This window comes from Mesocricetus auratus, unplaced genomic scaffold, assembly GCF_017639785.1.
Source record: "Mesocricetus auratus isolate SY011 unplaced genomic scaffold, BCM_Maur_2.0 Super-Scaffold_100019, whole genome shotgun sequence".
Lineage (NCBI taxonomy): Eukaryota > Metazoa > Chordata > Mammalia > Rodentia > Cricetidae > Mesocricetus > Mesocricetus auratus.
Genome location: NW_024429200.1, coordinates 34506522 through 34518417, shown reverse-complemented (window position 1 = coordinate 34518417; position 11896 = coordinate 34506522). Strand labels below are relative to the sequence as shown.

At 39.7% G+C, this 11896-nt stretch overlaps 1 pseudogene; it reads left to right on the top strand.

Annotated features, from left to right (window-relative positions):
• The first annotated feature begins 8313 nt into the window (after window positions 1-8313).
• On the top strand, window positions 8314-9067 carry LOC101835621 (annotated as a pseudogene).
• The last annotated feature ends 2829 nt before the right edge of the window (window positions 9068-11896 follow it).

Genomic DNA, 11896 nt, shown 5'->3' with positions numbered 1-11896 from the left:
CTCTGGAGGTGGTGGCAGGTAGATCTCTGTGAGTTCCAGGACAGCCAGTGCTGCTCAGAGAAATCCTGTCTCAATAAACAAAACAAAACCAAAAAAAGCATCATGCATTAATATGATGGCTGAAATTTCTTATTTGCGCTTTTGCAAACAAGACTTTCTATACACACTCCTGAGCATGCCCTGAAGACACCAGAAATGATGTTTCTCTGTACATCCATTATCTTAGAGCCACATTACTGACCAAAAAGTCTACTTCTTCTCTGATGCCACGTGATTCCTCATTTATTTAGGATTATTGGGTGGCTCAAGGTTGTATCAGATTTAACTTTTGAAGTTTGTTTGTCCTTCAACTTCATCAACAGTTGAATGGATATATTGCATGTAGCTTATATAAATGGAGAAATGCTTTTTATAATATCTGTACTTTTATTTACTTATTTTTTCTTCAACAAATAGTCCAGATAGGAAAATTGTATTTAACAACTACTTTGGCAGCTCAGTCTTCCTATTAGAGTATCATAAAATAAAAGTCAAAAGTCAAAAGAGTATCTCAGACAAGAAAACCAATAAAAGTATCAATTTTGGTGTATGGTTGTTGGTAGAAGAACCTAGTCAGCTTTCTGTGAACAGACATGGAAGTGTAAATCCAGCCTAGAGAAAAAAACACATTGGTTCTTTGACTTAAATTGTCAAGATTTTACCCAATTTCTGCAATTTACAAATATCCTTCAGGACCAGGAAGTTATGGTTGAAATTCAAATGAAAGACTCTAAACTCCACATCCAAGTTGTTAATGTTGTTTTCTATTGCTGTTTATTTTTCCTTTTCCCCAAAAGTTGTGCACATCCGTGTTCAGTTCATTCTGTCTTCATAGTATTTCTGACTGAGGTTTATCAAAACATCGTTGACTGTTTTTAGAATGGTTAGGCATATTTTCACTTCCACTTATATGGGGTATATGTACATATAGCATATATAGATCTATGCCCATATAGAATATGCTGCCATAGAAAATGTTAACACAAAATATAGAGACTGTAATTAGAAAGAGATACGTGCAATTGTGAAGAAGTAAATGTGTAGTTTGTTGGTCTTTCATATTTATGCATTTATGACAAATTAAATGTTTAGTTGTGATTGCTTTCTATGTATTTTCTGAAAAGATATTCATGCTTCTGTATTAGTAACTTTTTTGCTATCATGACAAAATATACATTTCATAGACCCACAGACTAGTCTGTTATTTATCTGAGACTATGTAAATAAAGACAAATCATTATAAGAGATTTTCTGAAGCAGGGCTAGGAGGAACAGGAAGGGAAGGCTGGAGATGGAGGCAAGGAGTTCACCCATTCTAAGCAAGCTGGCTATTACTAAGCTACACTCCTAGCTCCCAAAGAAGGATCATTATATAATTTCATTTTTCAGTATTGCTGATGAAGTAAATAGTAAAATCTGAGCCGGGCGGTGATGGCGCATGCCTTTAATCCCAGCACTCGGGAGGCAGAGGCAGGCAGATCTCTGTGAGTTCGAGGCCGGGCTGGACCGACAGCCTCCAAAACAATACAGAGAAACCCTGTCTCTTAAAACAAAAAAAAATAGTAAAATCTGAACAGTTCAAATATTCGGCTTTAAAAGTTTTGTTTTTTCCACCCTTTAAGGTCTCCTTTGCCCCCCAAATAATCTCCTTCATTTAATATTAACTGCTAGACCATTAGTAGCAAAATAAATGTGATCTGACTGAATAATTTAGCATGTTAGGTAAACTCAAAAAAGAAATGAAAATACTTCCAAAAATTAAAATATGGTTCTTTCTATTAGCATACTCATTTCAATCCTGTTTAGAGACCATCTCAAATTTAGAGAGAGATGGTTTCTATGGTAACTGCAGAATGATCTCTGATGAGCCTTAAAACAGAAAAATAAGAGTCCTTGCCTCTTACAAGTGGGCATCATTTTACTGCTCTAAAGCTTAATGGGGGACATGAGAATCTGCTTTGGAAACAAAAACTGGAAGAAAGCCAGTTATGTCATTTGCACAAAAACTGAAAGTTAGTGGTTAGAACGGGGTACTAATATATATTTTAGCCTTTTCAAGGTATTTTTACAATGGTGGGATATTATATCAAGTAACTAAAAATGGCATGAGGAACTCTGAAACTAATTTTCTCAGTATATGCAGACTAAGCAAAGACTTTCTGTAGTAAATGATTCTTATAAATGATTTCTTATGGTAAAACCCAGTGTTGCAAAAATTTAAGATGTGTGTTTGCTTTTATGTTGTCATTGCTGTTGTTTTTCTTGGGGTTGGGGTGAACTTACAGGAACATGTAGGTCACAGTATAGAAGGAAAATATACTTGCAAATTATTTAATTGAAGAAACACATCATTTCAAAGTCAAAACAAAGCAAATATCAAATATCAAGCCAGTGAAACTAAAAAATAAAAGAAAAATTGTAGTACTTAAAACAAATTACTTGAAAATATCTCTGTATAAAACAAATTAATCTACCCTATTCCAAACCTAAAATCAACAAAAAAAAAAACAATCAACTCCCTGGAGAGAAATCTATTTCTCTTGGTTGTGACAATTCATACCAAGACAGTAGATATATTTGAGAGCCCCTTGCCTACATCCCCATTATCTTTAAGATATTAAGTTGGATTCAAATCAAACAGACATTTATAAGGGGCTCATTCGTGTGCTCTAATGTTCAAACACTTGAATCTAGCAAACCAAACTGCTGTTATTGGAAAACCAATACAAAATTCAAAATATTAACTGAAAAAGTACAGTCTGGATTTAAGCTCTCCATTGCCCCTTCATTCAGATGACTTGGGAAGTGTATAAACTGAAGAACTATAAAAGACATGGCATATATGCAGCAATAAATAGAACAAGCCAATCAACAACAAAAGAAAACAGTAATCAGGATGTGGTAACTGAAGGGCTATTAGTATTTAAATGAATTATATCAATGTACATGAAGAGCTCTTATAACCTGTGGTAGTTTGAATGGGTATGACCTCCGTAGACTCAGGTTTTAATGCTTGGCCCATAGGGAGTGGCACTATTAGGAGGAGTGGTCTTGTTGGAGGAAGTGTCACTGTGGAGTTAGGCTTTGAGGTCTCATGTATGCTCAAGCCATGCCCAAAGTGACAGTTCACTTCCTGTTGCCTGTGGATTAAGATGTAGAACTTTCAGCCATGGGATGATGTTTCTTCACAGCAATAGAAACCCTAACTAAGATAGAAATCAAGAACAAAATGTAAAAAAATACAAACAGGATCTGAAAATTACCAAGGTACTCTCAACATAACCACTTACCCAAGTTCTTGCATCAAAAGGCTTGAATAGCCCCAACATGGCTTCCCTGAGGAAGGCTTGGCCCCCATTTTACCTGTAAGGGATCTTCTTTGTAAACTTTCAGACTGTAAACTAATTTATCATTTTCCCTATCCAACAGTTGACAAATAGACTTCTGACTCTCCCTTTTCTATATGATTAAAGAAAAAACTTATAATTGTAAATGCTTTATCTCTTTGAGTCATATGGTTCTCCTAAGATCACATAGTATCATTCTTGAGGACCTCCAAGCCATTTATTTGAAATGCAATCATCAGAAAGTTCAAAGCCTCTGTCACTCATGCTCTACAGAAGAGTATAATTGCTAACTATGAGTCTGAACTGGCCTATTGCATTTACAGACCCCCAAGTCTCTCACCCACATTGAGTAACTTGGAGCTTCCCAGCAAAGCTTCAGGCCGTGGTGACTAATGCTGACTCCTGCATTCAGTAAAATGCCCTTTGCACAAATTAGATGAGAGTCCAGCTCCTTTCCCTACACTTAGTAATTACTAATAAAATTGTTTTTTAATTTGATTAGTTTTACTCATTTTATATGTGAGTATTTTGCCTGCATATATGTATGTGAACAATGCCCATGCTTGATACCAATAGAAGTGTAGTGGAATATTACTTAAACTGTGTGAAGATGTGTTGCATGTGTATATTTTGCATTTGTTTAATTACGTAAAGATACATTGCTGTTTTACCTTGCCTGCCTAAGGCACCTGATTGGTCTAATAAAAAGCTGAATGGTCAATATATAGGCAGTAGAGGGACAGACAGGGGTGGCAGGCAGAGATAATAAGTAGTAGAAGGAATCTAAGCTCAAGAGAGGAGAAAACAAGGGGAAAAAAAGGGAGATGCCTGGGACCAGCCAGCCAGGCAGCCCCTAGACAGACAGACACAGGAAGCAGGGAAGTAGGACATGAAAGAAAGGTAAAAAACCCTGAAGCAAAATATGTATGAAGAGAAACAGGCTAAGCTAAGTTATAAATGTGGTGATATATGATTTAATAAAGCTTGTCTGAGGGTACAGAAAGCAATACTAGGCACAAGCCACAGAGCCAGACAATGGGGATACACACCTTTAATCACAGCAGCCATACTAGCTAACCATAGAGCCAGGCGGTTGGTTCGGTGGTTACATACACTTTTAATCCTAGGATTCAGGACTCAAGTGACAAGCAGATGAATCTCTGATAGTCCAAGGCCACACTGAGCTGCATGAAATTGACCCAGCTCACACAACGGTGACCTCAGCACTTGGGATCACATGCCTTTAATATCAGCACTAGGGAGATACAAAAGGAAAAGGAAAGGACCTCATGTGGAGACTTACTCTCCAGCCACACTGCAGAGATTTCAGCGCTTTCAGCCTGAGGTAGAAGTAAGAGACAGTGACCGGCTGCTTTGCTTTTCTGATCTTCAGCTTACAGTTTGTACCCCAATGTCAGTCTCTGGGTCTTTATTAATTAATGCTACACAGAGGAGCTAGTGGACAAGCACAAGAGAAGGCTGAACATTCATAACTGATAATAAGACTCCATGTCATGATTTGGGAGCTGGTAGTCCTAGAAAGCCTGCTACTTCGAAGTTAAAAGAGGGCATCACATTCCCCTGGAACCGGAGTTACAGATGGTTGTAAGCCACTATGTGGGTGCTGGGAATCAAGCCCAGATTCTCTGAAAGTGCTTTCAACCATTGAGCCATCATTCCAGCCCCTTAATATTTTTTTTACCCTGTGATGAAAGCTCTGCTCAAATTTTAACAGATGTGAAGAATATATATATATTCAAATATGATCATGAATAAAACGCTGAGACAATACATTCAATAGTTAAATGTACATTGTCCTAAATAAAAGCTGCATGCTGCTGTGTTAATATAACAGGTTGGTGAAGCAGGAAGAGCATGCAGAAGGGGTGGCATCTTAATTAGATTTGAACAAAAATTTAGAGAACCACATTTGTATTAATGTGGGTACATGTGACTCCAAAAGACAGAAGTATACCATAAATATCTCAGTGAAGTCCAATGATCACAAAGGAAGGGATCGTGTCTGACTTTTCCTCTCATGTTTGCATCATCAAGATTATAAAATAGTGTCATCAGACATTCATTATTAAGAAGTACAGTGTCTTTAAAATAAGGAAAGACTACATGTGAGCCAAAAGGCAGCTATACTAATGACTGCTTTCAATTTCCCACTCAGTCTATTCATGATAATTTTATCACAGTGCAATCCAGGGAGTATAGATGGCACATTTCACAGACAATTGCACAACGGAGAACAGTAGAGGAGAATATATGACTTGGTGTGCTACTGTTAGATTATACAGATTTATTATGAGCAGAATCCATTTTATAGAGATTTGAAAAAACTTGTGGAACAAAATGCAAGTAAAGTAAGATATGAGAGTAAGAAGATGCTAACTCGAAGGCTCAGGCAAGCTCTCCCACACGCACAAAGTCAGGACTGCAGAATTTCTTGAGGCAACAAAAACATCCTAAGTATGAAATTGAATAAAAAGTAACTGTAATGAAGTAATAAACTGCCAGTGAGGTGTGGTAGCTCTCATCTATGATCCCATCACTTCTGGTTGAGGCAGGAGGGTTTGGAATTCAAGATTAGTATGGGTTACACAGTGAGTTTGAGTCCAGTCTAAGCTACAGGAGCTTCTGCTTCGAAGAATGGGTATAGGCAAGGGGAGACAGCTCACTTGGTGAAATGCCTGCCATGAAAGCCTGAGGATCTGTCTTTGGACTCTTAGCATGCAAATGAAAAGCCGGATGGGGCGGCACTGGGGGAGAAAAGGCAACCCCTAAAGTTTATTGGCCATCCAGCCAACCCAATTAATGAGCTCTGAGCTGCATGAAAGTCCTTGTGTGGAAAAAAATAAGGAGGGGGGTGGGCAAAGAAGACATCTAATACGCCTCCTCCACATACACATCATACATCTATATACACATTTGTACACTTGCGTCCTTACACGCACATCTACAGGACAGCATGCACACACCACACAGTCACAAAAACAAAGCAAAACACATAGCTTTGCAAAAGTTTCATAAAATGCAAAGGAAAAGAATAGACATGGACTAGTTAGCACAGTGGGCAGATCGGTGTATTATCTAGCTCTCACCAGGGGAGCTTCTTTTTACAGAAGATGGTGATCATATAGAGACCTTTAACTGGTCAACGTGCAGAGGATAATAGATTGTGGAGTGCCCAGATCTAAACAAGACAGTTACATCACACCTCTCCTACCAAGGCTTGGGGATCCTCACAGAAGCGGGAATGGAACAAATGTAAGAGGCAGAGGTGGGAGACATCTGCTATCAAAGAGTTGTTTTCCAAACACAACAGGGCCATTGCACAAACAAATTAACCAAGACTGTGACTTATGCCCATGACCCATACAAGATCAACACTGCCAAAATCTCAGCATGGATGGAGAAGAGATTCAAGGAGTTTCAACCTCGGCTGACAACCAGTTGACAATTGATGGCTTCTGGAGGGAAAGAGAGAGTCAGTTTTATTCAGGGCTGCAGCCCCTGAGAAGCTATCCATGTACCAGTGGATGGTTCTATACCCATACACATACAGTTAGTACTGTGGACTCAATTGGTTTTTTAAAAAGTAAAACTGAAGTCATGAAGGTCAGAAAATGATGACAGAAAATTAGGGGAATTGAAGAGGGCAGAAAGGGGATGGATTTGATCAAAACACATTATATGCATTATGAAATTTTCTAACAATAAAAAAGAATAGGCCTATAAAGAAAGATGATTCTGAACATGAAAAATCAGGCAGGATGAGTGGTCTCATATGTATACACACACACACACACACACAGACACACACACACACAGACATACACACATATGCATATAAAACACTTCTGTGAGTTAAATTTTTAATTTAAAAAGATGACCAGACAAAGGTTAACTCTTGAATCTCAGGCATCAGCCTGGGAAGCCAGTATGGGACTGATCAAGACCCCCTGAATCTGGGTCTCAGTGAAGAGGCCTAGGGAATCTATTGAGCCTTGGGCAGCAGATCAGTACCCATCCCAAGTATACACACGGACTTTGGACTCCCATAGAACAATGTGAGGTGCACTCTCACCCTGAACTCTTGGGGAAGGGTCTAGGCCCTGCCCTATATGAAATGACAGACTATGGACACCCCCATGGAGGGCCTCACCCTCCCTGGGGAAATGAGGGGATAACGGGGGGGATTGGGGGAGAGCACGGGAGGAGGGGAGGGAAAGGGAGAGGGACCTGGAACTGACTTGTGAAGCAACCTTGTTTCTTATCTAAATTTAAACTGGAAAATAAAATAAAATAAATAAAAAAGAGAAAGAAAGGAAGCACTAGAAGTGTAGGTCATTTGTAGAGCATTAGCCTAGTATGCATGTCTGGTTTCTGTCCTCCAAACCGCAGGAAGAACAGAAAAAAATACACAATAGGAAAAACAGAAGATATTCCCAAAAGATTAGTAATTTTGAGTGAAAGAAATACTAATTAGCAGAAAAATGCCAGCCAAGCATCAAAAGAGACGTTTTCTAGTATACAATAATAAGCAATGTGTCAAGCATTCTGGGACAAAGTCCAGATAACTTACATGAAGCCACACATGCAGTACCCAGGTGTTATAGCTTTGTAGACCACACAATTGTACATAATGCCTTTTCTTTTTCTATCCAAGTGACTCCATTTAACATTTCTTACAGAGTTTGTTGACTGGCAATTAATCTCCTCTTATCTTTTATATACAGAAAAGACTTTTCTTTTTTACTTGGTTTTAAAATATATCTATATATCTATATCTATATATGAGAAGAAAGCAACTGAGGTACCAGGGGATCCCAGAGGCTTGCATAGATACCCAGCCTGGCCGCTAATCCGGACTCTGGGACTATGGGTCTCAGACCCTGAGGACTTGAAGCTCCCTGAGTTCATGATGACAGGTGACTGTGGCCACCTCCCTGCCTCTCTAGCAAATGCTCTGACAGCTGTACATTCTCCAAGGTTGTGAAGGTAGCAAGCCTTGAGACACCCCAGTATGGGACACAGGTGACCTCAAGGGATGATCAGCTGCTCAAGAGTCATTCAGGCTTGGACACACTGAGTGACTGTCCCTTCTGTGAAATCTGCCACGTGGGAGCAAATGGGGAGACCTTGTTGTCACCATGGGGCTGCACCAGCACACTGGGTGCTGTGCACAGAGCTGCCTGAAGAAATGGCTGCCCTGTAACACCGGCTACTGTGCCATACTGAGTCTGCAGTGAAACAGTGGCTCTGACCTCGCCCAGAGCATCTAAGAGACCCAGATCTCACACCAAGAAGTGGACGCTGTGCTGTGATATGGTGTGGTTAATGTTCATCACACTGCTGGCTGCCATATCAGGCCAGCTGTGCCTGCTTGGGGCCCTGGACCACCTCGGTCTGCACAGCTGGCTGGAGACCTTGGGGCTCATTGACCCCAGCATTGCCCTTTCACCATCTACAGGTTCTGGATGCTTGTCTCTTTGCAATACCATCTCCAGCTGCACTAAGAATGGAAAAAGACCAATCAGAAAGTCCCCCTAAAGATTTGGGCAGCAGATGACTTGGAGGACATAGGCAGAGTTTTTCACTGGCACTGCCAGCTCTGTCCTGGCAGCCAGCTCCCAATAAGCACACAGAGACTTACTGTTAATTATAACTGTTAGTCTAATAGCTTAGGCTTGTTAGTAACTAGCTCTTACAACCTAAATTAACCCATGTTCTCATCTGCTTGCTCTAATCTCTTTCCTCCCTTGACTTTGAGATACTATTGGGCCTTATTAAATGCTGTCTGGCCTAAGTGGCTCAAGACAAAATGATTTCTTTTCTCCAGGCAGGTATCCAAAAGGCCTCCCATAAAGTGGTAAATTTCAACAAACAGGGATGTCACCCAGAGGACAGGTGAAAACGTTGCTTCCTCCACTGACTCACCAAGCTAGATACTAATTCTCCAGAGGACAAGCCTGTCCTCAGCTCTCACTTTCTTTCCCAATTAGCCTCTGATGGTAGAAAAAATCTTTCTAGATGATGGCCCCTACACCCCTCAAAGAGACATCTGTTGAATATGGCATTTAAGGTCTTAATGGGCAGGAGGAGCAGGAAAGACCAGAAAGGGCTTCTATGTTGACAGAAATATCAACTTCTGTGAGTAGCCCCAAGGCCTCCTCCAAAGAAGACAGGGCACAAACAGACACCACCTGAAGCTTGATTCAAGTGTGGAAATACTGGTCACTGGGCAAAGAACAGCATTTCACCTCATCTGTCACCAGGACCCAAGCCCAAACTGTGGACAGACAGTACACTAGAGGGTCAACTACTCCTCTGCCTCAAATCTCCTAAGTTCATCTTCCACAAGAAAATCTCTTGGATCTTTTGGGCCTAGTGGCTAAAGACTGATGTTGCCCTGGGACCTATGCTTCCAACAAAAGAATCTAGATTACCAAAGAGGATCCCAGGGTAACTGTCCAGATAGCATGTGAGTTGTTGTCATTTTTAATTGATACAGAGACCATGTGGTTCATATTTCCCACTCACTCCAGTTAAACTTATCCTTCCTTGATCTTCATGTCTCCATGATGGCTGTTAGTAGCCAGCCACACTAGCCCAGGACTGCATGTCCTCTCTGCTGTTTCTTCTGAGGCTAACTGATCAGTCTGAGGAGGGTTACCTTCCTCATTATGCCTAGTTGTCCAAACTCATTATTGGGCAGGGATGTCATGACTAAATTACATAATTTGATTTCTTTTCACCCAACTCCTTCCAGAATTTTCCTCCTTCTCCTAGACTCTGAAGATCACTCCCCTTGGGTTCAGTTTTCTTGTAAACACAAATTGAATATAGCTTTCTATCAGGTAACTAAATTACACCTATCCTGTGGAAGAAACCACAGAGCTGCTTCAACAGATACAATCATTTTGGTGCTTCATGTGGTCAAAGTTGAAAAGTTGATTTCCATTTAAAGAAGCAAACTTGACCTTTGCCTCTGATTTCAGTATAATAGTGGTATGATATGGGATAGTGCCTTTCTCTAAGAATAGGTTAGAGGTCAGATATTAATGTTATGTCATGAGATGATGGACCCATTGCTCTCTAAACTGTATGGTAGTCTCCACCCACCCATGAGCCTGCCAGAAGAGTGGTTTTGGTTTGATTTCAGTTTGAAATGAAGAATATTCCTTATTCTCAGAGTTTAAAACAAATGAGTAAAATGTGGTTCTACTCGGGTCCAGAGCAGATATAGTTGGGCAGACATTATGAAGGAAAAAATGTTTCAAATGTCACCTGAATCAGCAGTTCATGTGGTGATATCTTGTCTATACTCTAACAAATAAAACTTGCCTGAAGATCAGAGGGCAGAGCTAGCCACTAATTAACCATAGATGTCTGGAGGTCTGTACAGACAGACAGGAAGTGATATGGCGGGCAGAGGGAGGAAGTAATAAGGCTGGAGGAGACCAGAGCTCAGTCTCTTTTTGGTTGGGAAGTTGAAGAGGTAAGGTGCCTGAGGTTTTGCTCCTTAGTCTCCCTGATCTCTCAGCATTTCCCTCTATATCTGACTCCAGGCTTTTATTAGTTACAAGTTCACTCTTGGAACAGAAAGTGGGCTTGGCCTTTCATTCCTCCTGAACTTCCTTTTTCTCATGCCATGACCTTTTCATGAAACAGAATTTCTTTTATTACCAAAATCTTTAATTAATAATTAATTAATTGGGTAAATTATGATGAAAATTTTGTCAAATTACATACAGTATTTTGAAATGTACATTTTATACATCATGAAAATTTTGGGCTTTTGTTTTGGTTTTAGTTGTAAACCAATCTGATGTAATGATTTATTACTGTTAATTTAAAATAGTCTATAATTGTTCATTGTCTTTTATGCTATATTGTGATGGACTTGGCTATATTTTTAGTGATCTGAAATATACTTTAAGATTTTGTTTTAGGTAATCCAAAGGAAAATATATTTTACCCTTGAATATGTTTGAGTTTCAGCGTATATAAATTTTTCTCTTTTTATTTTTATTTATTTTTTATTTTTTGGTTTTATGAGACATGGTTTCTCTGTATTGTTTTGGAGGCTGTCGGTCCAGCCCGGCCTTGAACTCACAGAGATCCGCCTGCCTCTGCCTCCCGAGTGCTGGTATTAAAGGCTAGTGCCACCACTGCCCGGCTAAATGTTTTTCTTTAATGTAAACACTTAACCTAAGAAACAGAACTTAAAGATTTTTCTACTTGTCAACTGCCCAAATTATTTTGTTTTGTGATCTTTAGGGACTGCCATTTTCTCTTTTACATCTTTTTAAAAAATATTTTTAGTATTAAGTCATACTACTGAACGCTTCTTCTTTTTGGACAGTACAACTTCAAGAAGTTAATAAATGTTGCTCAGTTGGAGCTTCCAGCTCATCCCTGCATGGTCCTGGAAGCCTGTTCCCTCTCCCTCTCTCTCTCTCCAAATTCCAACTACTCAGGCTGTCTCTAAACAAAGGAAA